We start from the raw sequence: 12,904 nt of genomic DNA, 5'->3' as shown, positions 1-12,904 counted from the left end.
TGGTGTTCTCCGCTTTGTTCTGCACAGTGTTTAGGGTTAGAGTGAATCTGGGTGCGCCAGGTACCCCAGTGTTGTGTGGCTTAGCGCATTTGAAGAGAAAGCCTTTGGGGTTGTTTGGAAATGTCTTCCGGGTTCTTGTCGTTGTATCCTGAGGTCCTGCCTCATCCTGGGACCGTGTTCTCCCATGAGGGCCCTCAGTGACCAGGATGGCCACAGGCCCAGCTAGCCTACTGGCTGCTGGGCGACAGGAAAAAGCTTTGCAGCTGTCATTTGTCTTGAGGGTGCACTGGCCAGAGGGAACTTGGTCCCTGTGCCTGGGACTCCATGCGGGTCATTCCCCTCTGGGCCACGCTCCCTGGGTCCTCCTTTTTGAGTACCAGCGGGGCCTCCTTGTGTTGGGATGTTTGGGCATTAAAGCATGGCAGCCTGGGAACTCTGGATGCTTGTCCTTGTCCTGCTTTCTGAGTTACACTCATTATCAACTGTGGGTCTGGTCCCCTGCAGGTGGGGGTGGGGTACCATGCCAGGAGCATGTGTTTACCCAGAGGCAGCCTCCCCCCACCCCACCCTGGCTTATCTCCAGACCTGAAATCTCAGCATCAAGACATCAAGAGGTTAGCAGCACCCAGACCTGAAATGTGACCGCCCTGCCTCCATCACCCTCCCCTGGGCTGTGCCAATGGTTTCCCTAATCTTCTCTTTGGTTTGATGCTGTCTTCCATATTGTCCTCTGCACCAGTGGTTCTGAGTGGAGTCCCCAGGCCTGGAGACAACTTAGGGGCAGGACCAGAATTCCGAGTCCTGATGAGCCCTCCGGATGGGGTTAAGGTAGCTGAAGTTTGAGGGCATATGCCCTCCTCTACCCAGAGAGCTTTCCAGAGTGTCCTCAGCGGGCCCCTCTACTTAATGCTCCTCTGTTCCCTCAGGAAGACCTTCGCTCCGTCCTTGACCTCGCAGTCCACCTACCCTACCACTCCAGCTCCCTTGGCCGCTCCTTCCCACCATGCGCAGCCACACGGCCCTCAATATCCACGTCCCCTCTTCTGGGCCTGTCCCCACGCTCTTCACTGTACCCAGGGTGCCCTGTGCTCCATTTCCACCAAGCAGGTGCCTGCTCATCCCCAAGGGCAGGTTCCGGAGCCTTTCGGGGTCTCATCACTAGCACGTCCTCATAGCACGTCCTCATTCGTGCTTCGTATACCGATTGGTTATTTGTGGGTTATTGTCTACGACGTGTGAGGCAGTGGGGAGATGGAGGCGAGACCCGGCCCCCTCCGCAGGCTTCCAGACAGAAGTGTGATTACTAATGATGCGACAGTGGGGAGGGGTCATTAGAAAAGAAAGTAACAGCTGAGCAATGTCTTTTTTTTTTTTTTTTTTTTTGTACCAGGGATTGAACTCAGGGGCACTTGACCACTGAGCCACATCCCCAGCCCCATTTGTATTTTGTTTAGAGACAGGGTCTCACTGAGTGGCTTAGCGTCTCGCCATCGCTGAGACTCTCCTCCCGTCTCAGTCTCCCAAGCCGCTGGGATTACAGGCCTGCGCCACTGCACCTAGCCTGAGCAACGTCTTAGAGGGGACCCCAGTTCCTGGCAGAGCCATCAATACTTTCTGTCCTGTCTCCGCAGACAAGGGCAGATCTCACAGGACATTGCCTGCTGCCCCTGAGGAGGGACACTGACAGCTAAGAGCCAAAAAGAATGACCCAGAAAGCCCCCAAAAGGTTGACACAGACCCGGAGGGCATTGGGGTCAGGGGACCAAGTCTGGGGGTTCTGTCAGACCACAAAGACTAGCCGACCAACGAGGAGGGTCTGGAGTTTGACACCAGGAAGTCAGTTGGCACAGAAGGCTTGAGGGTGAGCCCGTCCAGGCCAGTGCAGCGGGGCCTGAGGTTGGGGCACTCACAGGACAGGGGCTGTGTAGAGATGAAGCCTTTGCGTTCTGTCTGGGCTCAGCGCGGTCCTTCACACAACCTCATCTCATTTAACACCCACAACAACTATGAAGTCATCGCCACTTGGTGGATAAAGAGAATCTGAACCCAGGTAACCCTGATACGTCATCGGTGGGGATCTGAGACGGTGCCAGCCACTTGGGAAACAGTTTGACTGCTCCTCAAGAAGATAGGCTGGGCACAGTGGTGCCCACCTGGAATCCCAGTGACTTGGGAAAATAAGGCAGGAGAATTGCAAGTTTGAGGCCAGCCTGGCGACTTATTTGAGACCCTGTCTCAAAGGCTGGGGATGTAGCTCAGTGGTAAAGTATCCTTGGTTACACCCCCTCCCCCACACACACCCACAGACAAGGGCTGGGGTTGGGAACTGGCTTAGTAGTGGAGTTCTTGCCTAGCATGTGGGAGGTACCCCAGCACTGCAAAAAGAAAGGAAAAAAAAGATGCACAAAATAATCACAGGATTTAATGATTCTAGGGGGTCTACCTAAGAGAAATAAAAACAAGATTGCACATAGTGTTCACGGCAACATTATTCAAAATAGACCCAAATTGGAAAGACCAAAATATGCATCAACTGGGAACAGACAAAATGATTAGGTCCATAAAGTGGAACACTATTCAGTCATAAAAAGGAATGAAGAACCGATACAGACTACAATATGGCCCCCAAAATATCAGACTAAGTGAAAGGAGCCAGTCACACAAATCACATTATATAATGACACTTATGTGACATGTTCAGGGTGGGGCAAACTGTAAATATGCATGAGAGCTCCTAAGAATAGATATGCAGGGCTGGGGTTGTGGCTCAGTGGTAGAGCACTTGCCTAGCATGTGTGAGGTACTGGGTTCGATCCTCAGCACCACATAAAAATAAGCAAAACAAAAGCATTGTGTTCAACTGCAAATATATATATATATATACACACACACACACACACATACATACATATAGATACACATATATTTTAGAAAGAATAGATACCCAAGAATCCTCAACAAAATCCTAGGAAACCAAATGCAGCAACAAAAATAAGAATTATACCTCATGAAATTTGTCCCAGGAATGCAAGTTTGGTTTAATATCCAAAATTCAATTAATACACCATATCAAAAGAATAAAGGACAAAGTCATGTCACCTTGATAGACACAAACCTTGAGCTTGCCATCCTCCCCAGCAGCTGGGATTACAGGCATGTGCCACCACACCTGGTCAATGGTGTTTCCTTCTAAGATCAGAAGCCAGACGAGGATGTCCACTCCTTTCATTTCTATTCAACTTGTACTGAAAATTCTAGCTAGGACAATTAGGCAAGAAAATGGGAGATAGGAGGAGGCATCCAGGTTGATAGTAAGAAATAAATGCAGATAACAAGATCTTTCATAGAATCCTAAAGAATCTTTTTTTTTTTTTTTTTTGTACCAAGGGTTGAATCCAGGGACACTCAACCACTGAGTCACATCCTCAGCCCTTTTTTATATTGTATTAGAGACAGAGACTCGCTGAGTTGCTCTGGGCCTCGCTGAGTTGCTGAGACTGGGTTTGAACTCGTGATCCTCCTGCCTCAGCCTCCTAAGTCACTGAGGTTACAAGTGTGGGCCACTGTGCCCGGCCTAAGGAATCTATTTTTCAAAAAATTAGAACCAGTGGCCCACGTCCATCATCCCAGTGGCTCCCGAAACTGAGGCAGAAGGACTGCAAGTTTGAGGCCAGCCTCAGATCAAAAATAAAAGGGGCTGGGGATAGAGCTCCGTGGTAGAGCAGCACTCCTGTGTTCAATCCCCAGTACCAAAAAACAAAGGATTAGAATAGACATTTTTCCAAAGAAGATATAAAAATGGACAATAAGTGAGTAAAAGAATTTCTAATATCATTAGGCATCAGGGAAACATAAATCAGAAGTAAAGATACCACCTCACACCCACTAGTAATGAGAAAACAGTAAATAACAAGGCATGGCATGGATGTGGAGACACTGGAAGCCTCAAAAACTGCTAGTGAGAGGCTGGGGTTGTGGCTCAGTGGTAGAATGCTCACCCAGCATGCACGAGGCACTGGGTTCAATCCTCAGCACCACGTAAATGAAAAATAAAGATATTGTGTCCACCTAAAACTAAAAAAATAAATATTAAAAAATGCTAGTGAGACTAAAATTGCAGACACTCAGGAAAAGAAAGTTTGTTCATTCCTCAAAAGTTTAAACAGAAGCACCATGTGACCCCCAATTGCAACCCTACGTATATACCTGAGAAAACTGGAAACTTATGTCTACCTAAAATACCTAAATATTCATAGCAGCATCATTCACAAGAGTCCAAAATTGAAATGGCTCAAACGTCTATCAACTGGCGAATGGGTAAATAAAATGTGTCTATCCAGTGGAATATTACTCAGCAATGAAAAGACATGAAGTTCTGACACATGCTAAAATAGAGATGAATGTTGAACACGCGCTAAGCAAAAGAAGCTCCATGCAAATTACCTGGTCTCAGTTATATGGACTGAGTAAGCAAATCTGGAGAAACAAAGTAGATTCGTGGTTGCTGAAATCTGTGGGGAGAAGAAAGGAGAGCAACTGCTAGAGGCACAGGTCTTATAGGGGCTGATGAGCCTGTTCTAAAATTGATGGGGTGATGGTTTCACGACTCAGTGAATATTTTGAAAACCACTGAATTGTACACTTTAGGTAGGTGCACAAGGCATACAGCCAGTCAAGGACAAGGCAAAAAAAAAGAAAATAGCAGTTTAATTCTTTTAAACATAGAGGCACAAATCAGAAATAACAATTCACCAATTAAATATAACCTTACAGGGACTAGGTTTGTGGCTCAGAGGTAGAGCGCTTGCCTTGCACGTGTGAGGCACTGGATTGGATCCTCAGCACCACATAAAAATAAATAAATAAAATAAAGGTATTGTGTCCATCTACAACTAAAAAAAACATATGGCAAATAAATAAATATAACCTTGCAAAAGAAGAAAAAAGAAAAATCACAGCCAAATCATATTGACCTGGGAAGGCAAGGACATTACCAGCAAGCACATTGGCTGCAAAACTCAGCTTTTCCATGGGCTGAGTGTGAGAGAGAAGGACAACGTTTGGGGCCTGGGGGTGGAGCCTGTGCTCAGCATACAGGAGGCCTTGGGCTCAACTGCCAACCCCCTTCCCCCGACAAAAATAGATAAGAAGGAGCCTGGAATGTTGGGGCACACCTCTAATCCCAGGCGGAAGTCGGGAGGATTGCAACTTGGAAGTCAACCTAGGAAATTTAGCAAGACCCTGTCTCAGAATAAAAATACAAAGGACAGGGGGTTGTGACTCAGTGGTAGAGGGCTTCTGGATTCAATCCCCAGGACTCCCCCCCCACACACACACACACACAAGACAACATGCCTGTCTACCCCAAATCTATGAAATTACTTTGCTTTCTTGAACAAGGGTCATTTATTTATCAGACTTTTATTGAATGTCGATCCCGTGTCAGGGTAGGGTCATAACTACCACTCCTCCCTTGTCAAGGGTGTGTACCTGATGGAAGAGTTTGCTTCCTGCTCCCGTGGCTGGCCAAGGCCTGGCAGGTCGGAGCAGGTCTCTAGCAGAACCCTTGAGGGACCTGGAATTCTGAGTGACATCAGGGATGAAAGAGCAGGCCTTTCTGGAGTCCTACAGGAGAGTTTCTCACAGGACTCAACAGTGGGACATTACTCTTTTGTTATGTATATTCAGATATTTAGTTTGCCTGTTGATCCTTCCATCAATCCTGGGAGAGAGAGAATAAAGCTGAAATTTAGAAAATATAAGATACTTTTCTAAGAACCTTAGAAAAACTGAGAGTCTTCATTTATTTGTTCCACAAACATTTTTTCGAGAACTGACTATATTTTTGCATCTTCTGGTGAGTTTACAGCCTGTTCTGATGTAAACTCCAAAGTTGACAGATTTGCACACCTACACAAATAGCTTTGAGCCTCTAGGTACTAGAGAATCACCTGGAAGTCGTGTTAAAGTACAGATGTCTGAGCTCTGGCCCCAGATACTTTTGTCTTGATTTGTGTGCAGCGCTGGGGATGGAACTCTCAAGTGTTAGACAAGCTCTCTGCCATTGAGTTACACACCCTCAGCCCCTCATCAGAGCTTCTGACTCAGGAAATCAGGGGTGGGACCTGGAAATAAGCACTTCCCAATAAACTACAAGGTAATAATCGCCGAGGACACCTCAGCTTCTCAAAGTGCATCAGACAACATGGGCACAATGTAAGCTCCCGAGGAGCTTGCGGCCTGGTAAGATTTGGGGGGTGTGGTGCTGGGATTGAACCCAGGGCCTCGTGCATGGGAGGCAAGCACTTTCCCAACTGAGCTATGTCCCCAGCCTACAGCTCAGTAGGTTTTGATAGACTTTCATTCAGCAAACTGAGGTCTTGCATGCCCTAGTTTTCAGGAAAACATTTTGTTTCTAGGAATTTTGGGGGAAGCGGTACCGGGGATTGAACTCAGGGGCACTCAACCACTGAGCCACATCCCAGCCCTCTTTTGTATTTTATTTAGAGACAGGGTCTCACTGAATTGCTAAGTGCCTCACTGTTGCTGAGGCTGGCTTTGAACTTGCGATCCTCCTGACTTAGCCTCCTGAGCTGCTGGGATTATATGGTAGGTGTACACTACCATACCAGGCTCCAGGAAAATTTTTGAAGTGGGTTTTTATGGGTATTGCTTTTGGCTCTGTTTACTATGAAGAAACAGAGAGGTCACAGAATGTACAAAAGATCCCTCAGTAAGTAAAGGAACCCAGGTTGAGGATCCCCAACTCTTCCTACACTTTTTTTTTTTTTGGTGGTACTGGGAATTGAATCCAGGTATGCTCCACCAGGAAGCTGCATCCCCAGCCTTTTTTTTTTTTTTTTTTTTCTTTTTCAATTTTAAGACAGGGTCTCACTAAATCACCAAAGCTGACCTTGAACTTGTGATCCTCCTGCCTCAGCCTCCCAAGTCACTGGGATTACATGCATGTGCCACCACATCAGGCAAGACTCTCCACTCTTGACCTCTTGTCAAACCTCTTATAAATATGCCATTGAATGAAGGGTTATAAATGTCACCAGGAGGGAGGAATGGGGTGCACAGCAGTCCCAAAGGACTCCCCCATGGAAGAGCAGACTCTGGGTGGTCACATTGGAGACAGGACCAGAAGGAGAGTTTTGCCAAAGGGTAAAGAGGAGAGGGCTGCACAGCGGGCAGCAGGAGCCATTCTGGGAAGAGTTGGGTGACTTCGTGGTTAAATATACAGCCTCGTGCATCCAGTGAATCCAATTCCCTGGTTCCTAGGCTTGCGCCAGTCCTCGAGCAACCACAGGGGAGAGTGACCAGCAAGATGCCCCGTGTTGGCTGGTGCCTGTGTTGACCCAAACAAGGCAGCACTACTCTTCCTGGAATGTGTGGTTCCAATCCAAGAGGTCGCCCACCGCCGTGGGATGTGCCTGGCCAACTCTGGCCCGGCTCCAGCGGTTATTTTCCCCAAAGTGAGCACCACTGCCCTCTGCTGGCTACTCCGTCAAATGCAGAAATAGGGAAAAGAGCCGTTCTTCACGGAGACCTCAGTAAGGACTAGATTTTATTCCATTTTAATCCTTCCCCAAACCTTGTAGAATGGGTACTATTGTCCTCATGGAGGTAAAATTGCTTGTCACACATCAGAGAGCTGGTGAACCGGGCTAGGGCAAAGACAGGTAAGCAGGACTCCTCGTCTCTCTCCCCCTAGTCCAGGGGACCAGGCTACAGTCTGGTCATTTAAACCCCAGACGCTGTGGCCCAGCCTCCTCATTGGCATTACGGGGGCTCCGCTCTGATCTTAGACATTTCCTGTGTGTGTACAATGAAGGAAGCTTAAGGGGGAAAAAAAAAAAAGAGCTTTGCCTGTAAGAGTGAGATGGTGTCCCCTCAAAAATAAGTTGTGAGATGACACCGGCTTCCGGAGGAGCACAGGGCGCATGGTGTGTGTGCATGTGACGTCCTCCAGGAATGGGTTCTCAGGAGAGCTGCAGGTGGTGTCCACAATCACAAGGAATCTTCTTGCTAGCCACGTGTCCCCTGCAGCAATCCCTCCAAACTCCCACCGAGAGCTGCACTCCCAGGCCCTGAAGCGGAGCCTGGTCTCTTATTTTCTCTGCTGCCAAGAATCCTCCCCAGCAGTCTGAAAGGACCGGCACCCTCTCTCTAGCTCGGTGACCCTGGCAGGACTTTAAAGATCAAAAAGATCATTAAAATACCTGCCAGGTAGAGCAGAGGTAAGGAGGCCAGAAAGGACCTGTTTATAAAACGGGGACAGAGGCCAGCTCATGAAAGGACTTGCCTGTCAGGATGAGAGGACGGACTCGCAGGCAGTAAGGGGCCCTGTGGGTGGCTGGGCACAGGATGCTCATGACTCAAGTCCCTGCACATCACTGCACAACCACAGAGCTTTCTTATTTATCACAAAATGCCCCTCCCCAAAGATGCCTGTGTCCCCATCCCCAGAACCTAAATCTATTATGCTCCCTGGTGAGAGAAAATGAAGATCATAATTGGATTTAAGCATGCTAATTGGCTGACCTTGACATAGGGAAACTATCCTGGTGATCTGAATGCGTATGCATATCTCAGGACCAGACTTGGAAGAGGGAGGAAGGGGTCATGAGCCAAGGAATGCGGGCAGCCTCTAGAAGTTGGAAAAGGCAAAGCCCCCAGAGGAGCATAGTCCTACCCACACCTTGATTTTAGCCCGGTAAGACCCATCTCAAACTTCTGACCTCCAGAACTAGGTCTCCAGAAAACTGTATTGAATTTTCTTCTCTTCAACTCCTCACGTTGGAGACAGACAAAAACTACAGTCAAGATGGGTGGGTGGCGCATGCCTGTAATCCCAGAGGCTCGGGAGGCTGAGGAAGGAGGATTGAAGGCTCAAAGCCAACCTCAGCAATTTAGCAGGCCCTAAGCAACCCAGTGAGACCCTCTCTCTAAATAAAATACAAAAAAAAAAAAAGGGGCTGGGATGTGGCTCAGTGGTAAAGCCCTCTCCTGGGTTCAGTCCCCAGTACCATTAAAAAAAAAAAAAAAGTCAACATCTTCTGAGTGCTTACGGGGTGTGTGTGTGTGTGTGTGTGTGTGTGTGTGTGTGTGTGTTTTAGTGGTATTGGGGATTGAACTTAGCAGTGCTGTACTACTGAGCTACATCCCTAGCCCTTTTAATTCCTTTTATTTTGAGACAGGATCTCACTAAATTGCCAAGCCTGGCCTTGAACTTGCAATCCTCCTGCCTCAGCCCCCTGAGTATCTAGGATCACAAGTGTGGGCCCCAGCACCTGACTTGTTGGTGTTTTATGAACATGCTCTCCTTTAACCCTTGACAGGCATTGTTATTTCCCTTGTCTATATGGAGAAACTGAGACTTGCCCAAGTCAGTAAGAAACACAAAGAGATTCAAAATCTGTCTCACCAGTCTCAAGAAAAGACTTCAGGGGTGGGGGATGTAACTCAATAGAAGAAGCACTTTTCTAGCAAGCACTAAGCCCTAGGTTCCACCAGCAGCACTGGAAAAAAAAAGAAAAAGAAAAGACTTTAGATAACCCACTGTAGCCTCCACTTGAGCCTTCCTGGGTGGGCTTTGGTCAGAGGTGTTGGACTTTTCCTGGTTCTTGCAGAGACAGAAGTTGGAAGACCTTGGCCCTCCTTGCCCTTCTAATGAGGAAGACAAACTTGGACTTCTCCACGTTCTACCTTGCCTTGGGTTTATTTTAATTAGGCCAAGGGAGCTAAAAGCACAGACCCTGAACAATTACTTGCTTGCTGTTGACCTTGGGCAAGTTCTTTACTGCTCCACAGTCTTAGTTACCTTATCAGTAAAATGGAGATAATAAGCCAGGTGTGGTGGCACGTGCCTTGTAATCTCAGGTACTCTGGAGGCTCTCAGGAGGATCACAAATTCAAGGCCAGCCTAGCAAATTTAGGGAGACCTTGTCTCAAAGACAAAAGGCTGGGTATGTAGCTCAGTGGTAGAGCACACCTGGGTTCAATCCCCAATGCTCCTGTGTTGATGCAGGATATTCAGAGGTGGAACAATCGGATTATGAGAGCTATAACCTAATCAGCTCATCCAACTCTGAATGGACTAATTGGGTGGTCACGTAGGAAGGCGGGGCATGGCTGGAGAAGGTGGGCCGCTGGGGCAGGTCTGAGAAGGGTGCATCTTTCCTGCAGCCCCCTCTCTGTTTTCTCTGCTTCCTGGCCACCATGAACAGTGGAGCAGCACTCCTCCTCCAAGCCCTTCTGCCATGATATTCTGCCTCATCTTGGACCTCCACCTATGGATCACCCCACTGGGGACTGAACCTCTGAAACCATGAGCCAAAATAAACTTTTCCTCCTCTAAGTTGTTCTTGTCAGGTGTTGTGGTCATAGCAATGAAAAACTAACAATTATCACATGTCATGGACTTAGAAGAGTATCTGTATAAAGTAGATCTTTGACAAATATTATCATTTTCATTATTATTTCATATCCTGGGACACCAACCTCACTCCAAGCCCACTTCTTGGTAAATATGGTGGTGCCCAGTAGTGCAGATGGATTCTCATACATGCTGTTAGCATGGATCTGTTTAGAAGGTTCTAATCTTTTATGAGTTCACAGACTCTTTGGGAATCTGATGATAACTATCAACTTTTATAATATCAAATCTGTCCACACCTTCTTTGGAAATTGCCCTGGCTTGCCTGAGAGTAATTCTAGAGATATGCTTGTGCTCTGGGCATGAGCATGAGCCCCACAGGTCCCTGGAAGCCTAGCGGACCCTAGTGGGCACTCAGGGCTACTGCTTCTGCCTTCCAGCTGTGCAGGTTGCGTAGTGCCCAACACTCAGGCTCCAAGATGTAGCCTAGGAGTCACGAACCTGTAATTGAGCAACATGGGGGCTTGCGAGCACCCAGTCCTGCCTGGGACTACCCAATTCTCTCTCAAGGGAATTTAAGAGTTGAGATTCTAAGATTAGCGTCTGCTAATGGCTTAAACTCAGGATAAGCAAATAAAGACCACCAGGCCCTGAAGAGAAGCTGCATTTGGCTCTTGGGTACTTTTCAGTTCTTTGTGGGATCTTAAGGTAGGAAACCAATTTTTAAATGAATCCAGATCATCATGGAGCTCATGGTCTAGCAGAGAGTGTGTTTTTATGTACATTGGCAGATACAAGAAGAAAAGAAAAAACAAGGAAACAAAGTAAAACATGGGAAATAACTTTGAGAGGATTGTATGTAATAGGTTAATAATTGTTATCATTTTTGTTATTATTTTATGTCCTGGGAAATCCACCTTACTCCAAGTTCCCCTGTTAGGAACTGTGGTGGTGCCCAATCGTGCAGATGCATTCTCACACGTACACTCTCAACATGGATATTTTTGTGTGCTCACCAAACATCTCTCAGAAGTTTTCAACCTTTGAGATTCAAGGTGGCGGACAGAGGAGGGCTGCATGCTCCAGGGGCTCTGTGGCTTGGGAGTCAAGTAGCAAGAGTACTGCACCTCACAAGAGAGGGGTGACAGAGGAAATTCACTGAAATTAAATAGAGAACCAGAAACCAGGTGCTTTGAACAGAAGACAAGAAAGAGTACATTGGGCTGGGGATGTGGCTCAAGCGGTAGCGCGCTTGCCTGGCATGCGTGCGGCCCAGGTTCGATCCTCAGCACCACATACCAACAAAGATGTTGTGTCCACCGAAAACTAAAAAAATAATAAATATTAAAATTCTCTCTCTCTTAAAAAAATTTAAAAAAGAATTTCTTTTCTTTTAATTTTTTTTAGTTGTAGATGGACACAATATCTTTATTTTATTTATTTTAATGTGGTGCTGAGGATGGGACCCAGGGCCTCTCGCGTGCTAGGCAGGTGCTTCACCGCTGAGCCCCGCCCCTCCTTTGGGTTTGGCTGCTCTTGCTGTGCTGATTGGTTTGGGGATCCAAACACACTCATGCATATTTTCCTTTTATCTATTTTTGTCTTTTTAAAATCCATTTGTCATTTTGCTTTGTCTTTTGAGGGTTAGATATTTTTGAATTGTTCCTCTCATTGCTAGTTGTCTTCCTTCTTGTCCCTCTAATAGCCAAATTCTCTTGTTCTCTCTTTTGTTTTTTCCCCTCCTTCTTTACAGCCATCGCTTCCTACCTTTCTTCTCTTTCTCTCTGTTCACATTTTGAATGTTCTAAGCTTTCTTTTACCTTCCTATCATGTCTTCTTTTCTCTTAATGAACTATACTCTCCACATCTCTTAGAACCCTTGGGCCTGTGTAATTCCTGCCCCTGGCACGCATATTGCTGAGGTTATCAGGGCTGCAGGTGGCACAGGTGACCCTGCTATTTGCTTGAATGCTAGATCTAGTTCACAGCTGTTTGTTGTTGCTGCTGGTGTTAATTGCTGACCCTGCCATTCCTGATTCTGGGGTAAGGCGTGCTGTGGACGTCATGGTCGGCACCAGGTATTCATTTTAATGCTGTATATTGTTTGCTGCTGCTATTGCTCTTGTTTGTTCCCCTTCTCTGTGATGTCCTCGGAATCTACTGGGGGCAGTATAGGGTGACAGGTTAGAGACTGTGCTACTGAGCTGAGAGACAGTGCACCTTGCTCCACACACACACTAACCATGCTCAACAATACAAAGGAGAGATGAAAACCCCCAACTGATTAACAGTCCCCAAGTAGGAACAGAGCTAGGGGTCACTACAGCCAAAACAGAGAGACCTAACGCAAAGGCACTGCACCTACTAGGAGTTGCAATCTAGATCACTCCGTACCCCTTTAGAATGTACAGAGTTGTGGTCTTTTTGGTATATAAACATGATGATTGGGTGGTTACATTGTTGTGTGAGATGTATCCCTCTCTCTAAATCTTGTTATAACATCAGCACATTACCTGTCTAATG

At 46.9% G+C, this 12,904-nt stretch overlaps 1 non-coding gene across 1 annotated transcript; it reads left to right on the top strand.

The window, feature by feature from the left end:
* The first annotated feature begins 12,799 nt into the window (after positions 1–12,799).
* On the top strand, positions 12,800–12,904 carry LOC113193229 (small nucleolar RNA U13). The gene has a single exon (XR_003302117.2). It is a non-coding gene; the product is annotated as a small nucleolar RNA U13 (small nucleolar RNA).

The sequence above is a fragment of the Urocitellus parryii genome, chromosome 11 (genome assembly GCF_045843805.1).
Source record: "Urocitellus parryii isolate mUroPar1 chromosome 11, mUroPar1.hap1, whole genome shotgun sequence".
NCBI lineage: Eukaryota > Metazoa > Chordata > Mammalia > Rodentia > Sciuridae > Urocitellus > Urocitellus parryii.
This window is presented reverse-complemented; position numbering and strand designations above follow the sequence as displayed.